The 17,204-nt window shown below is 31.6% G+C and overlaps 1 pseudogene; it reads left to right on the top strand.

Moving 5' to 3' along the window:
• Positions 1–790, top strand: LOC120188718 (annotated as a pseudogene).
• Positions 791–17,204: the final 16,414 nt, after the last annotated feature.

Here is a 17,204-nt window from a genome sequence, read left to right as displayed (position 1 = left end):
ATGAAATACAATTAGATTTCTCATTTCAGCCACCCCCCAACACATTCTAAAATTTGAGTACACTGAACTTCCATTCAAGTGTGATGGGTGCAAAGAAGTCGGCATAGGCTCACGTTATCTATGTTCCTTCTGCGATTTCGATCTCCACATGCACTGCGCCGTACCGTCTATTTTGATTTCTCACCCTTTCTACCCAAAATGTTCCTTTCAGTTCCTCTCAAGGCCACCTGGTGACACTCCTCGCTATTGCAACGCCTGCGAAAAGGACGTTAGCGGCTTCGTTTACCATTGCGAATCGTGTGGATTCGATCTACATCCATGTTGCGCAAAGCTACCAATGGTGTTAGATGATGGAGAAGTGAAACTGTATCTTTATAGGAAGGTGAGTTCACCGTGTCATCGATGTGGTCGAAAAGGGAGGAGCTGGAGTTACCGATCGGCCTGCAAAAAATACAACTTGCATGTGGCATGTGTTAGGGAAATGTTGGTGGAGAATTGGCATGAATTGTACTTCGGAGATGGTAAAGGTTGCGGGAATCGAATTCCGAGCTTGAAGAACACACTTCAAACCAGTCATAAAAGGAGTAAAGGTAAGGTTAAGAAGTGTTGTGAATTGGCTGCTTTTGCTTTGCAATTTGTTATCTCAGCTGTGCTTGGTGATCCAACCGCTCTTATTGCTGGGGTTATTGCAACTTTTATGTCTAGAGCATGAAAATGTTGTCTCGTTGATGCAGTTAAAGGTAGTTTTCTGTAAAATAAAACATAAAAAGATTTACTTTCACAACGTTTACTTTAGTTTCTGTTGTAAAAAAATCCTAAATTCTATTTTATTTTCAAGTTTCGTTGAGTTGTAAGTCGTTTTAGGAACCTAATTTGCATCATTGCTTGTATAGGTTTCTACAAATGATGACAGTTTTGTAAATTGTAATCACCATTATTCAACACTCAAACATATAATTGAGTGGTGGGGTCAGACCCATCTATATACAAATCTATGTACAACTATGGTATGTGACAAATCACGTGACTTCAAAATTTAAGTACCACACACATGAATAACATCTAGATACATTTATATCTGTGTCCTAACGACATTTTCGTTCGAAAGAAAAAATAAGCTTTACGTTTGGTTCTCTAGAAAGTGGCAGAAAAAGTTACAAACAAAGATTTTGACAGTATCATTAATCGTTTTCCATGATGAATTTTGATAAAATGATCTCGTGGATCCCTCATAATTTCAAATTTGACCAATTAATCCTTATTATAAAAATATTTTAGGGTTATCATTTTAAAAAATAGCACATAAACAATACATCTTTTGGGACGGGCCGAATAGTGTAGTGAACGAAAATAGTACACTATAAATCACTCTGTTTTAAAAACCGGACCGGACCGGCCGGTTCAACCGGAAACCGTTGCTTAGTCCAGTTCAATCTAAACCGGTTTAACCGCTATTAGTGAACCGGCCAGAACCGTTGAACCTTTCGAACCGGACCGGCTGAAAACCGGGAAAAATCGAGATTTTTGTTTTTTTAAAAAAAATTAAACCAAACAACGTCGTTTGTTAAACGAGCCAAGTCGAACTCGAGTATTGCCGAGCTCGACTCGAACATGAAAACTTTAAAAGTAAGCTCAACTCAACTCAAACTCACAAGCTAAAAATTATCAAGTTCAACTCAAACTCGAAATATAATATTGAAACTTGAACTCAAAAAAAAAATTAGAAGCTCGATTGAAGCCTAAAATTCGAGCTTGATTGAAGTGAAAGAATAGTTCACTCAATGCTCACCAAAAGACTCCATGATTTTGAATGTCAAATTACCTCTATTATTTATAGAAGTTAGTTGTGATGCGCTTCTATGTTTCTTAGCAATGTGAGATTGTTTTGTTCTCATATTTTTACTCTTTAGACTTTTGGGATGCTCTTATATGTTTCTTAGCCATGTGAGATTGTTTTAAAAAAAATAAACCAAACAATATCATTTTGTTATGATTTTTTTAACCCCAAATTTATTTTTTAATTATAGTTATATAATTATATTTAGTATTTAATATGTTTTACCTTAAATATTATGTTGTAGTTAATTTGAATCATTTTGTTTCACTTGATTTTATGGTTTTTAACTTATATATGTTATGACTTGTGATATAAAAAACTATTTTTTATTAAATATTTTTAGTATTTTTATTTAATTTTTTAAATAATTATGACGTCGTCTGGTTCTTCCGACCGATCAGACCGGTTGAACCAGTGAACCGGTAATATAACCGGTTCGCTAACCGGTCCGGTTCTAAAAACCATGATAAATCACCGTCACATTCATCCAACATTTTAAACTTGGAAATTAAATATATTCAATTTTCAATGTTGAACTCAACAACTTCATAGTATAAGTGTTATTTTTTATTTCAGGTTCGAATAATTACATTTATAGAATGTGTGTTAAATAATAACTAATAAAAGTTTTAAACATATATATGTTATAATTATTTTAGACTAATAAAAAAATTAAATGGCTAAATAAGGTGCTGGGCACATATCTTCTTCCCAACCCCACCTTCAGTAAATTAGGTTTTTAGGGCTTGAATGGATTCAGTAGGACAAAGGGTAACCCAATATGTAATAACAAATTTTAGGGTGGGACGAATTATTCATATATTATTTGTTTATATTTATTTTTATATTAAATAAAAAAATATTAATTTATTTATTTATGTGCTCATTTTTTAAAATTAATATATTTTATAAAAATATTAATAAAAAATATGTTAATTTTTTAGTTATCTATAATTATTAATATGCATGTTTAATTATTTTATATAAAAAACTAAATATATTCATTTATTGTTTATGAATACGTATAGTAAAATATTTATTTAATGTTTGATGCTATATTAATTTAGTATTCACAAACAAGTTAAACGAATATATTTATAAACATTAACAAATGATTATAAACACAAATAGTTTTTTGAATAGAATAGGGTGATTATAGGGGTAATATTTATTTAAAATTTTCTTAATGAATTGATAATGTAAGCACACCTTACCATCACTATCCTCACTTGATAGTTTCAAATACAAATAATTTTAAATTAACACAAACCTAAAAACAAATAAAAGAACATACATAAAGGTGTATTTGATAAAGATTGATTCATAGTCCTAAGATTGTAGGGGTTTACCTCTTTGGCCTAATGCTATCAGTATGGGAACATAACATAGCCTAGCACAAGCGTCACTTTGTTGAATTGCAAAAACCTCAATGAACACGATGGCAAAGTGAAGAAATCGAAGTGCAGTTTTAGGCTTTTATAGATATTAACTAAAAGGAACAAGATCTTTTACTTACAAATTACCAGTAGTGCAGATTTAGGGAACCACTTGAACTCCAGTTTGTCCAACGTTGCTTCTGTCTGAAAGAAGATGACAGTATAACCTGGAGGAATCAAAACCGAAACTTTCTTTCTCCATTGGGTTTTCAGGAAGTTGATTACTAAATCAAGCATTTGAACGATATAGCACTCAAAACACTGACAATCGTGAAAGAATGAATCCTTGCAATGACGAAAACAATCATCAAGCAAGATCTTTTTTACAGATCGGTTGACAGTTAAATCAGCTACGTACTGCACAAATGTAAACTCATGTTGGTTCAGATTAAATTAGTGGTACTGTGACGAAACTTGAAAATGGTAGAGCCGATCACAAGGATACGTCTCCAATGGGTTTCGAATTTGCAGTAGCTGAGAGGGAAAAGGCCAAGTTTCACATGGCACCCACTATATCAGTATGTATGGTCTAATCATAGGTGAATTAATAACAAGCAATGGCTATAGGTAATAGGCTAGAAGATGAAATAAAGAATTTGGATCTCGAACTGGACCACACTTATCTATTTAATATCTAGAGAAAAAATAATTAAAGATATGATTAAGTTTACATCTGTAACCCATAATAGGCCAATCTTTAGTGGCTTGATGACATGTTATTTTCAAATGTAAGATGTACACAATATTTAATCAATCAAATCACGTTTGTAGCATTTAGTGATTTTGATGGTAAAAAAAATATTATTTTTTAAAATATTTCGGATTCGAGTATTTACCTTACAAGATATAGGTACGTTGTTAATTTGTTAAAAGATTTTCGTTTTAGTTTTATTCATTGTTGGTTTAGTTAGTTTGGTTATGTGACAATAGTAAAATGAATTAATTTTTAATTTGACTCAAGTACTTTAGAAAAAAACTAATTTGACCCATAAATGTTATATAAAAAATTAATGTATCTACTAAACTTTTGTTAAAATATCAATATGACTCTTGAATTAAGCCAAAGTCTCCTGTCACCGATCTTTTCTTTCAAAATTAAATTATAATTTAATATTTATTAAAAAATAAAGACACCAAAAATCTAAATGATGTCAATAATATTCCTTTTATCTGATAAACAATCAAACTTTTAAGAGTTAAAGGCAACAAAATCATAAGGTGAACAAGTCAAAGCAAAAAAATATAAGTTAATGTACTACCATCAACTCATTTACTAGGCTGTAATCCTCTCAAGGAAGCTACCATTATGTAGCTTTATCCTGTGGTTTTAGGGCTTCAAGAAATCATCGAAATAGTTCCCAATGAAATATCTTTTTCTGAATCTGGAAAACTACAAGGGTCCTAAAACGATTTTCCCGAAAATCATGAATTAAAGGAGGTTTTTACTTTAAATTTTGCGAAGGTCAAAAAGATTCAATTCCCCAAAAGGGACTTCTTTATTTGTCACCGTTTTCATACTACTGCTTTTTCAACGAAGAAAATAATTCAGAAAAGAACAATAAATATATTCGAAGTAATAAAGTTAACGTCGTTATACTCTCCAGGTGCAATGAACATACACAGTAATTAAAAAAAAGAAGAGAAAAAGAGCTAACTTTCGTTTCCTAGATTCCCAGCTATCCAGGCTTTGGTATGAGCTAGTATAAAGTCATGTGATTATTTTATGAATATAGAAGATGATGAATAGACAAGATACTAGGATACGTATTATTACCTAATGCCCTATTGGCCTACATAAACTCATCTCTGCCAAACTTTCTAATCAACTGTTTCTTGTTGTTGTTGTGTTCTGTTCCTCAGCAGCATCCATGAGCCCATGGGTAAACTTGGAGCAAAATAGGGGGGAAAGTGTGTAAACAATAGTAAAAACTTTACACCTCGTTTTGAACACCAAATTTCCCTAAAATGTACTGAAGAAAATGAACTGAAGATAGGTAAAAGCTCCCTTCCTTCAAATGCATGTGCTTTACTGCACAAAGATCATTAACCCTGGTGTACGTCATTAGCTCATATCTCAATCCCCTGAAACAGCCACTGATCAGTCCTGGAAACCAGGGATTTGAAAGAAGGAACAATTAAGGGTGTTATTTTACTACTAAATTTTAACACTCAAAGATGACATCTTGATTATCAAAATTAGGAAAATGGCTGTCTTTTTCCTATCCTAACTCTACAAGACATGTAAAATTTAGAGTGAAAGCTCCATTATTCATTCCAATGAAATTCAACTGAGAGATACAAGTTTATTACTGCATCACATTTTCTTCACCATGCAAAGCGGGTTAAGAGATAAAAACATATCTAATCAGCTTACAACAATTCAGGAGAAAGTTGGGAAAGAAAAACATCATTACCTTTGGTTCTTTACCAGTATGTTTTTATTTAAAAAAGGATTCATTTTTAGGGAAGAACCAAGCTCTTTACCTTGAAACCCTAGAAATTTAGAAAGGGGTGGGGTTGAAAAAGGAAGAGAGAAAGTTTACCAAAAGTTAAAAGCCGGATCTGAGAACAGCAGAAACATACAGATCTGACTAATGCTGAACCAGAAAGGAGGGTTTTGGACTGACAAAAACAACATCGTGGTGTCAAAGAAAAAACAAAACAAGAGTAATGATGAAACTTTTACACATATTGATGAGCAAAAAAATTGGTCAAAACCCTTCATCATTACACCAATCTGCACATAACTAGCAACGTTAATTGCTCTAGAAACAAAACACCAGAAGATCTAGAACAAGCCAAACCTTTGGATGCTTCAGGGGCGTGTGATCCATATGGGAGCAAGCAATAATTAGGGGGAATGAAGCCTGGTCCGACGAACTGGTACAACCTCAATCCATTGCAGCAAATAATCAGATTCCATTAATGAATTCTCTAATGGATTAATAGAAGCTGTCCTCGAAACAGACAACATTCCCCTCAATTTTGTCGCTCCCCTCTGGACATCTAAACTAAAACCATCTTCAAATGAATTACGTATGTATTTTCTCTTTATCCCCCAAGAGTCTCGCCTGTGTTCAAGGGGGAAAAAGAGAGAGAGAGAGAGGGATGATCATGAGATGGTGAAGAAGGGGGTTTTAAGAAGAGTTAAAAGAGGTGAAAAGCCAACGTTAAAAAAAAAGACAAAACATAGCTGTAGAGACACGACCCTACCAGCTGTTCTCTCAGTTCCAGAAATAACCACGACCCCATGCATTTTGAGCTACTTCTCTCTCTACTTTGTGTCTTATGCGTATGTATAGAAAAACTTCAGTGTGGGATGTGTCTAAAATACAACCGGTTAATACAAGGTTAAAAATAACAAAAATCAATTGTACCAACAAAAATTATTAAGAGTTTAACATTTTAGAGTAATCTGAGCAATTTTTTAGAATAATTTAGGTAATATTTTAAGTTGAAAATAAAAAAATTATGTTTTGTATAACAAATAATATAAATTACATAATTATTTCAATAGTAACTTAAAAAATTATGGTCAAGACATTCTTAATTATAACCAAAATTATTATTAATTGTGTAAATTTTTAAAATAAAGATGCAATATTTTAGGTTAAAATCCACTACAATATAAATCTGGGCTGGTGCTAAGATGTTGGAAGCCCTATGCAAATTCTTAAAAAAAAACCTTAAATCTCAATTTTACCACTAATCCATAATACTTTGTTTGCTTTTTTATTGTAACAATAATAATAAATCTAAATTTTTGGGCCCTTAAATCTCAATTTTACCATTGATCCATAATACTTTGTTTACTTTTTTATTCTAACAATAATAATAAATCTAATTCTTTTGGGCACTTACTATTCTGGGGCCCTGTTCCGTCGCACATGTTGTCCATGTTCTAGCTCCGCCTCTGATATAAATATTCTCAATTATAATCAAATTTATTATCAATTACGTAATATTTTATGTTAAAATTCGTTATAATATAATATTTTAGATTGTAACTGAAATTATTACTAATTATATATTAAGTTTAACAAAATAATATTTAAAGATAAAATTCACTATAAATCAACCATATTGAGAGCCTTTAAGAACCGTGGGATTTAATAAGATTTTTGTAGAAAAAGAGAGAGAGAGTGTAATGGCATGAAATATAATGATGCATGAATAATTGAATACAAAAGGAATCAAAGTAAAGGATGAGCTAAAAGTGAGTCAGACGAGTGGTTTGAGTAATTGAGCTGCCCAATAATGGCAAACACATTTAATATCTCTTACTTTTTAGCTTTGAAAATAGGATTTTAAAATGTTATAATTTTGTTTTTTTATGGGCGAGGGACCCTCGTCTGGCGTGTCACTTTTGGGACTGGCGAAGAATTCGAGGCCATATTAGCAGAGATAGGGGGTCAGGGTCCACGCTCTCTCCTGTCCTCGGTCCTAACCTTTTTAACCCACCCCCAACCATTTGCGTAACCCCAAGGTCAATGCCACTACGCTTTCACTTTGCTTTTGATTTTAACGTCTAATGTAGTTATTAATTTGGATATACTAATAGTACTATAAAAGTACATTTATCAAACTATGACTAACAATATTATCGACATAATTCCGAGCAATCAATATGGTACTGTCGATCTGATTTACAATTAGACCAAATTGAAGGTATTACAGATGTCTTCCCTCTATGAAAAGGCATACGATGATATAACATGAGAGAAGCTCCCGTTAGCCTTTTAGAATAAAATTTTGTCATTCAACAAGTACTTGTTGTCCACATATGAACATAGTCTAAAGATTATTAACTTTAGAAAATAAAATAAAATAAAAATAAAAACTATTTAGCCCTGTCCTTTTTACTACTACTGGATTTTGTTACTTTGGTAAGAAACAATAGTTTTCATGGGATTATGATATCTTTGGATTCTTTGAAAGGATACATTAATGTGTGGGTGTCAGGATAGAGACTTAGCAAAACAATTATAGAGGTTGGTTTTTCTTTTGTCACTGTTTCTTCATGGCACCCCATTTCATCAATCTCTTCATCTACCCCTCCTATAAACACTGTTACGTCACTTTATATTTTATTTTAAGTGAAAATTTCTAAAATAAAAAATAACAAGATTGATAAAAAAAAGATTTTGGATTGTGTCCAAAAAATTAATGACAAAGTTTGGGGCATTGTTTTGCACACACCGGCGAGCCAATTTATGTAAATTTCAAACTTTGAGCTGAGACTGAGAGGGAAACATTGCCGGTTCAGGGCCTTAAGGTGGTGGTGAACGTATAAAGTTAATTGTCATTACATATACTGCAAACTGACTGCTGCTGGTACTCCATTTACTGTTGGGTGTTTCTCTTTTCAGAGTTTTATGAAACACTGCTCCTCTAATTAATAATCACGTATTTGTTGAAAATCTAGCTGGCAAATATGACAGCATTTCCTTCTTTGTATACTTTTCAAATGTCAATTAAATTCCATATTAAATGTTACCAAGTTCATTCAGAATTAACTAACTCATCATGCAGTACTCAATGATTCTATAATAAATTCAACAAATCTATTGGAGGGAAAACAAAACCAGTATAAAAAGTGTATATAAGGTTATTGAGAATAAATTAGTTTTGTTGATTGTTAGTAGTTTACTTCTTCTAATTTATATGAAGAGTTGTAGTTGACGAGAAAGAATGGTCATCTCTGACTGCTTTTGAAGAAATAATTGATATGAATGAAGAAGAAAATAGAGATTAACAGGTTTATAATAAATATATTTATTATAAATTACAGAATTTATAATAGATATGTTTATGATGTCTCGTATATAATCATTGTGATAAATAGAAATTCCAATAAATGAAGACGTTTATATACAGATTTTAAAAGATTGAGAATCGGTAACTGTATGTTGAAGATGTATAACATATGCAATGTGAATTTAAATAAGCTGTATGTAATTTGTATGTATTTTTTGAGGGCCTAAAGGTGTTGCCTGGAAGATATGGTGGCATGTTGTAAATCTTGCACAGCAAAGGCTCCACCATTGTGGCTCTTTCTCAAACTGTACATCAGAGTGACAAAGAGAGAGGACGATACTGGCTCCAGATTTCAACGCTTTCATAAGTCTTGAGAATTGTGTCAAATAGAGAAAAAGCAAGTGGGAACGAAACAACACGTAAATGTCAAATCCTGCATCTTCCAGCCCAGGTTGTCCACCTCTTCACTTAGTTATATATTAATCATAATAATCTTATCAGAAACAAAAGTTTCATAATTTAAAAATGGGTATTCAAAGTTTCACTTTTTTCAGTGGCCTTAGGCTTAGCCTTAACATGTTCACTCTTCTCCATATGCATCGTCACGTGCTATTCCACCGTCTTTCTCTTTCAAAGGTCTACGCCATTTGGGAGAGCAGTTGAAAAGAAGGGACAAAGTTTTAAACTTCAAACAAACTTTAGGATCTTTTTGCTCAATTGGGTGTTTAAATCGAGAAAATGAGAAATATATAATATAGTTATATTTTCGTACATCATCTTCCAATATTATTGATCATATTTTCATAGAAATCTTTTTTGAAATCAGTTATAATATATAGTTAAGACATTCGTATAAGATTTTTGATCTGTATACAAAATCCAGAGTTTAATCATCAAATTTATCTATTCTTATCAGTATACAAAAAGTCATCATGACTCTAGGATTAACATGCACAATAAAAGACCATTATAAAACTCTTAATCAAGACTGGAATAGGGGCTGCTCAACTTAATGATCCAGCTTTCTCTTATTGTCTCTTCCTTTACTATTTCATCTCTATATTTATCAATAGTCAAATGTTTCATTAATCGCGACTCTTCACCCAAATAAAAAAATATATATCCTTTCCATCCGACAAATCAAAATTTTTTTCTATAAACAACTATAAAGCAAAATCAACATACAAATGAAAGAGAAAGGGGTTCATTAGAGAATAAGAGTTGATATAGCTGAAGTTGGTATGTTGCGTGAGCTGAAGGTGGTATGTTACGTGTAGCTGAAGGTGGTGCTGAAAGCTTGTGAAGTTTGTTAGAGCTATTATCAAAGATGTTAAGATTTCCAACTAGGAGTTGGTTATGCCAGCTAGGCTAGTAGTTGGTTATAGTTTTACCTATATAAACTTGCCATTCTATCTTTGAAAATGTGTGAATGACAATATACACTTGTGATACTTTTTTTTGAGTTTCTTAGCATGATAATTTTCGCCAAAGATCCTGGAGCTTGTTTGGTTGCGTTTTGAGGGGTGTGCTCCAGCATGTGGTGTTTAGTTTGTGGCTTCTTCCGGTAGTGTCAGGATGTTTATTAATAAGAAGGTGAACGTGGTTCTTGACGAGATGAAATTTCTTTTATGGAAACAACAAGATCTTCTTACTATAAGGAGTCATCGCCTTGAACGATTGCTTACCGGTGCGATGCAGCCCCTGCCTGAGATGGTTGCTGGTGAGAATGGAGCCTTGTTATCCAATGAAGCGTATGAGGATTTTGTTGCTCAAGATAGTGTAGCGACCTCCTGGCTATTGTCTACTATTTGTGCTCATTTGTTGCCTCAATTTGTAGATACTGAAACAACTGTTGCTGTTTGGAGTACGATACTTCAATTCTTTGCTAATAGATCTACAACTTATGTTATGAATTTACACTATAAGTTGCAGTCTCTTTATAACACCCCAACCCGTATCCGACCCGAATCTGAGTCTGAGGTGTCACATCGACTTTTCAAACGTTTTTCTTTACAAATAGGAAAAAAATTAAAATTCATAATACAAAATCAAATTATTACTTTTCATTAAATAAAGAAAACAATTGGTTTTACAAAACCTATCAGAGCATATTCAATTCAAATCTAATAGTACATGTCAACTATATCCGAAAGAACAAAAATACATATTATCTTTATTTTTCTGATCTGAACTTCGTAAGGAAAATGCTGACCTGTCTTGCTCATCTTAGCTTCTCTTCTCGCTTTCCAACCTACGTGTGAAACACTCACACGCTAAGTCGATGACTTAGTGAGGCATAAATAAAATTATGATATAATTATAACTTCTACAATGCATGAAAATTTAATACTTCTATATCATACAAAAAAATATATTATTCTCTATCACATATACACACACATGCACATATCATGTAACATGACATCATACATATATACATACTTAACCCCATCATTAACCTGTTTAACATTACTTATTTTATCATTACCAATTTCCTTTTATACCGTATCAACATATAATGTAACTCTAAATCACACCAATGCATGAACCATTACCATCTCATATCATATACAAATAGATATCACCTTATAAATCATGTAATAACATTCATATCACAAACGCATATACTTCATAGGTATTATGTTTATTGTTATCTCTTTCTTTAGCCCATGTACACTTCTGAGAACTAAAGATATGTGAGTACATAGAGGTTGTGCACTATGCTCTCACCACAACTCGTATAAAATCCCACAAGGGGCACTGAATATTTGTCATGAATGACCACTATATCCCGAAGGACTACTATGTCCCGAAGGACCACTGATAATCTCTCGACTCTTGGCATGCCAACTATACCTCTAGCTCTCATATTACATAACATGGGCATTATCATTTATTCTTATCACATATTCACATAGTTACACAATTTATCACATAGTTATACAATTTATCACATAATCGTATAACATTTCACATGTAATCACATGGGTCATATAACATTTTCATGTACTCACTTAAATCATTGTCTTATAACACATATCACATAGCTTCATCTCTAATCTCATATAACGTCAACCAGGTATATCCATACACACATGTAATCACCTACCTTATTTTATATAATTTACTCTTTATTCTCTCATGATCACCTTTTAATTCATATAATTTAAGCAGATACTCTTATATTAATACAATATAATTTACCTCATCGGTTTTTTTTTTCGTAATCATCAATAACATATAAAGTTCATACTATTTTCGTATATTTACTTAATTCAACTTCAAATATTTTATTACCTAAGCATATATTCACATATGATTTGTTATCTAATTATTATACAACTAATATTAAATGCTAATATAATTACTTATACCAGTATTTCTTAGTTTACATCTGATTTTCATTTCATTTCATTATCATATATATATATATATAATGCTACTTAACCTTTATCAGTTTTCATGTAATCACATAAGTCCATCATATTAATTCACATAGATCTAACTTATATAACTTATACTTGCTTATTATATTTTAGCAACATCATTATCATACCATATACTATATGTTATATAATTCCCCTCAACTTAAAATATTCTTTATGGTTCATGTGCACTTATTACATGTTCACATACGTACTTAAATTGATAACACATAAATACATAAATTCTTATTCTATAATTTATCTATCGTTCTTATCTCTTCTCCTTGTCATGTAGAGACATAACTACTCTTTACATAAACTATATTGCATGTCCATATAATTATTGGTATTTATACCATAAAGCTTATGTCACTTCCTCTTGTTATTACTTAATTCTTTGTTATCTACATAATTCATGATCATGTAACTTATATCATATTCTTATACAATCACATTACTTATTTATATTTATTCGCATGATTTATTACACTAACATGTATTCATACATATCATGTAACACATACCATAACATATAGCACATACCCAAACATATCAACTCATATAATCAAGCATACATACATTTCATGCCATTGATATACTTATGTTTATGACTTCACGCACTAGACTTAGAGGAAATAGACTTATCGCATGTCAAATTTTTTTAAAATCCTATATTTAAATAAGATGCACTCACATTGGCCTCACTGACTATTAATTATTCTTATGACTTATTTTCTTTCGATCGAATTCTAACTCGGCGATCGTTCCAAAGCTTGCTCGAGTCCGGTATCTACATAATCATACATTATACATATCAGTATTCCACATGACATACTCTAATCTATCATTTCTTAGACCAAAAGAAAGGTCTATTATATTTTCCCTTGAAGTGCATCGGTACACACTATAGTGTATCGATGCATTCCTTAACGTGTGTATCGATGCACTACCTATGCATCGGTACACAAATTACATTTGATATTTTCAGTTTAATGGGTGAATCGATGCATTTCCTGTGCATCGATGCACACTGAATAATTTTTGGAAATTTACCCTCGATGCATCGGTACATGATGAATGTGTACCGATGTAAACTAGCCCAGAATTCCAATTTATGCACGAAAATCACTTCAATTTCCCTTAAACACTTCATATTTCATCCCCTATCATATTCTTAACTCACATACATACGCTTAAACTCATTAATATACATTTATCTCATCTTAAACTTCAAAATCCTATCCACCACATGAAATTCAAGAATTACACCCAATTTGCAACATGTTCTAAATCTAATTCTAACCCTTCATATGTCTTAATTATATTGATGACAAGTCAAATTTAACTTCCAATTTAACTTATCAACTCTCATACAAGATTTCCTTTCAAAGTTCCTTAACTTTAATTTCTTCTAACTCCTTCATCTTATGATTTTAAGACAACTTTTTCTTAAGCTTAAGTATCACCCAATGATCAAAACCCAACTTAAATTTAAGCTAATAATCAACTACTAAGAAATCTTAACTTTACAAGTTGGAGTTCACGGCTGGGAGAAGAAAGAAGAAACTGAAGAAGACTCTGGAGAAATTCTCTCCTTTCGTACGTGCTTATTACCCTTTATAAAGGGAAATAAAAATCTTCCTTGTGAAATGACCATAATACCCTTATTATTTTCAAAATTTGCTATTAAATCCAACATAAAATTTCTCCAATAAGTCTTCGAACTAATAATCTTTTCTAAGATTGGTCACTAAATTTTCAAAATTTTATTTTAGTCACTGACCCGACTTTTGGGATGTTACAAATCTCCCCTCTTTTTAAGAAAATTTGTCCTCGAATTTTCACTGAACATATCAATAAAAACATATCTTCTAATGTTCTCATGTTACCTGATTTACTTAATCTTTCCTTTCTTTATTTCTTCAACTACCTTTTTCTTTTTTACATTCATTTACTGAAGCTTATCATATAAACAACAATCAGTAACCTTAATCATTTCCATTCAGAATCATGAATCAATTGATTCATTATTAATTTCTAATTACCTCACTACAATAGCCAACTTCTTATTCCATCACCATTTGACCCAGAACACAACCTTAAATCTTCTTAAAATGTGATTAAACATATATTTTATGAAATCAAACAATCTTTTCACATCACCTTGCACCCTTTTCTTACTTCTATATCAAACTTATCATCTACACTTCTATATAATCTTTATTATATATAATCCTTTAAACTCAATCCTTTTCATTTCTTTATTTATTCAAAATCGAAATCTCTTTATACACAAATCCTATCTTTCCTTTCATGTTCACATACTCTTGTCTTATCATCTATACTCATCTTTGAGTACCAATTATCATTGTATCCTCGTAACTTTGATAACCCACTGTACTTATACAGAGCTTCATTCTTTACCATCTTTTGTACTTGTAATTCCTTCACTTAATTCATCAAATATCAAATCAGAGTAATCACTCAATCCCTTTGAATACTTGTTCTACTTCCTTAAAGCTATCTTTAAACATATAATTACTTTTGTCTTTAACTACTTCATATCTACATAACCATGATACATAATTATATTCAATTTCCTCAAGTCGATCATATACATTCTTTTCCCATCAAAATTTTTCCTCAGCGATATCTGACTCAACTTTTCCAACTCATACTCTTACTCATACACAGTACTACTCCCTTGTTCCAAATTTAAACGTTATAACTTCCTTTATCTTATAAACTGATCGCCGATATACTCATTCTTAAACTTTTCTATTACTCTGTAACTTCCCTTAAACATACGAATTCTTGCCTCTTTCACTATATCACATTTACATACTCGCGATACACAACTATATTCATATCTATTTCATACCTGGTTAACTTATCCTAACAATGTCTTAAAATCTTATAACTCCAATACATTTTTCATCACATAATCTTGTTAGCCAACGCTAACTCTTTCCATCTTAACTGCAAATCTTTATCATATCCACACTCTTGCTTATACGCAATACTATCCCTTCGTTTCAAACTCATAAGCTCTGACTTTATATATATAGCTTATACGCTTGTCACTGATACACTTATTCTTGAACTCTTCTACTAATTTTCACTGCATCATTTGATCTTTTAACGTTCTTATGGTGACACTTGTTCACCACATTCTATTTTATCTGTAAAATAACAAAATTACTCCATATAACTTTTTCAATTCAAAACAATGAATACCTTATATCACTATTCTGATATGATTTCAACTTCCTGAAATCAACCTTTAATCTTATGAGGCACTTCCTGAGGTATCCGCTCTTCATCCTTCCTGGCCAGGGCAAGTGAATTACTATCACCATCAGGTTTACCTCTAACTTCATTTCGAAATCATCATAATCATACTTCTATTATAACTTAATAGTCTAATTCTATTAGCAAGACATCATACTCCTTACATAATCAGATCAGAAATTTTCACTCTATGTTGGCATGTACACATTTTTAAAACTCCTTTACCTTCGGTTTAAGCCTAGAATCGGCTAAAACTTAGCTTTGACTCCATTAAATGTAACACCCCAACCCGTATCTGACCCGAATATGAGTCCGAGGTGTCACATTGACTTTTCAACCGTTTTTATTTACAAATAGGAAAAAAACTTTAAAATTCACAATACAAAATCAAATTATTACTTTTCATTAAATAAAGAAAACAATTGGTTTTACAAAACCTATAAGAGCATATTCAATTCAAATCTAATAGTACATGCGAACTATATCCGAAAGAACAAAAATACTTATTATCTTTATTTTTCTGATCTGAACTTCATAAGGAAAATGCTGACTTGTCTTGCTCGTCTTAGCTTCTCCTCTCGCTTTCCAACCTACGTGTGAAACACTCACACGCTAAGTCCATGAATTAGTGAGGCATAAATAAAATTATGATATAACTATAACTTCTACAATGCATGAACATTTAATACTTCCATATCATACAAGAACATATATTCTTCTCTGTCACATATACACACACATGCACATATCATGTAACATAACATCATACATATATACATATATAACCCCATCATTAACCTATTTATCATTACTTATTTTATAATCTCCAATTTCTTTTTATACCGTATCAACATAGAATGTAACTCTAAATCACACCAATGCATGAACCATTACCATCTCATATAAAATACAAATACATATCACCTTATAAATCATATAATACCATTCATATCAAAAATACATATACTTAATAGGTAATATGTTTATTGTTATCTCTTTCTTTAGCCTATGTACAATTTTGAGAACTAAAGATATGTGAGTACATAGAGGTTGTGCACTATGGTCTCACCACAGCTCGTATAAAATCCCACAAGGGGCACTGAATATTTGTCATGAATGACCACTATATCCCGAAGGACTACTATGTCCCGAAGGACCACTGATAATCCCTCGACTCTTGGCATGCCAACTATACATCTAGCTCTCATATTACATAACATGGGCATTATCATTTATTCTTATCACATATTCACATAGTTACACAGTTTATCACATAGTCATATAACATTTCACATGTAATCACATGGGTCATATAACATTTTCATGTGCTCACTTAAATCATTGTCTTATAACACATATCACATAGTTTCATCTCTAATCTCATATAACGTCAACAAGGTATATCCATACACACATGTAATCACCTACCTTATTTTATATAATTTATTCTTTATTCTC

Source organism: Hibiscus syriacus, unplaced genomic scaffold, assembly GCF_006381635.1.
Source record: "Hibiscus syriacus cultivar Baekdansim isolate YM2019G1 unplaced genomic scaffold, ASM638163v2 tig00116951_pilon, whole genome shotgun sequence".
Classification (NCBI taxonomy): Eukaryota; Viridiplantae; Streptophyta; class Magnoliopsida; order Malvales; family Malvaceae; genus Hibiscus; species Hibiscus syriacus.
Note: the sequence above shows the minus strand (reverse complement) of the source record. Positions and strands in the feature narration are given on the sequence as shown.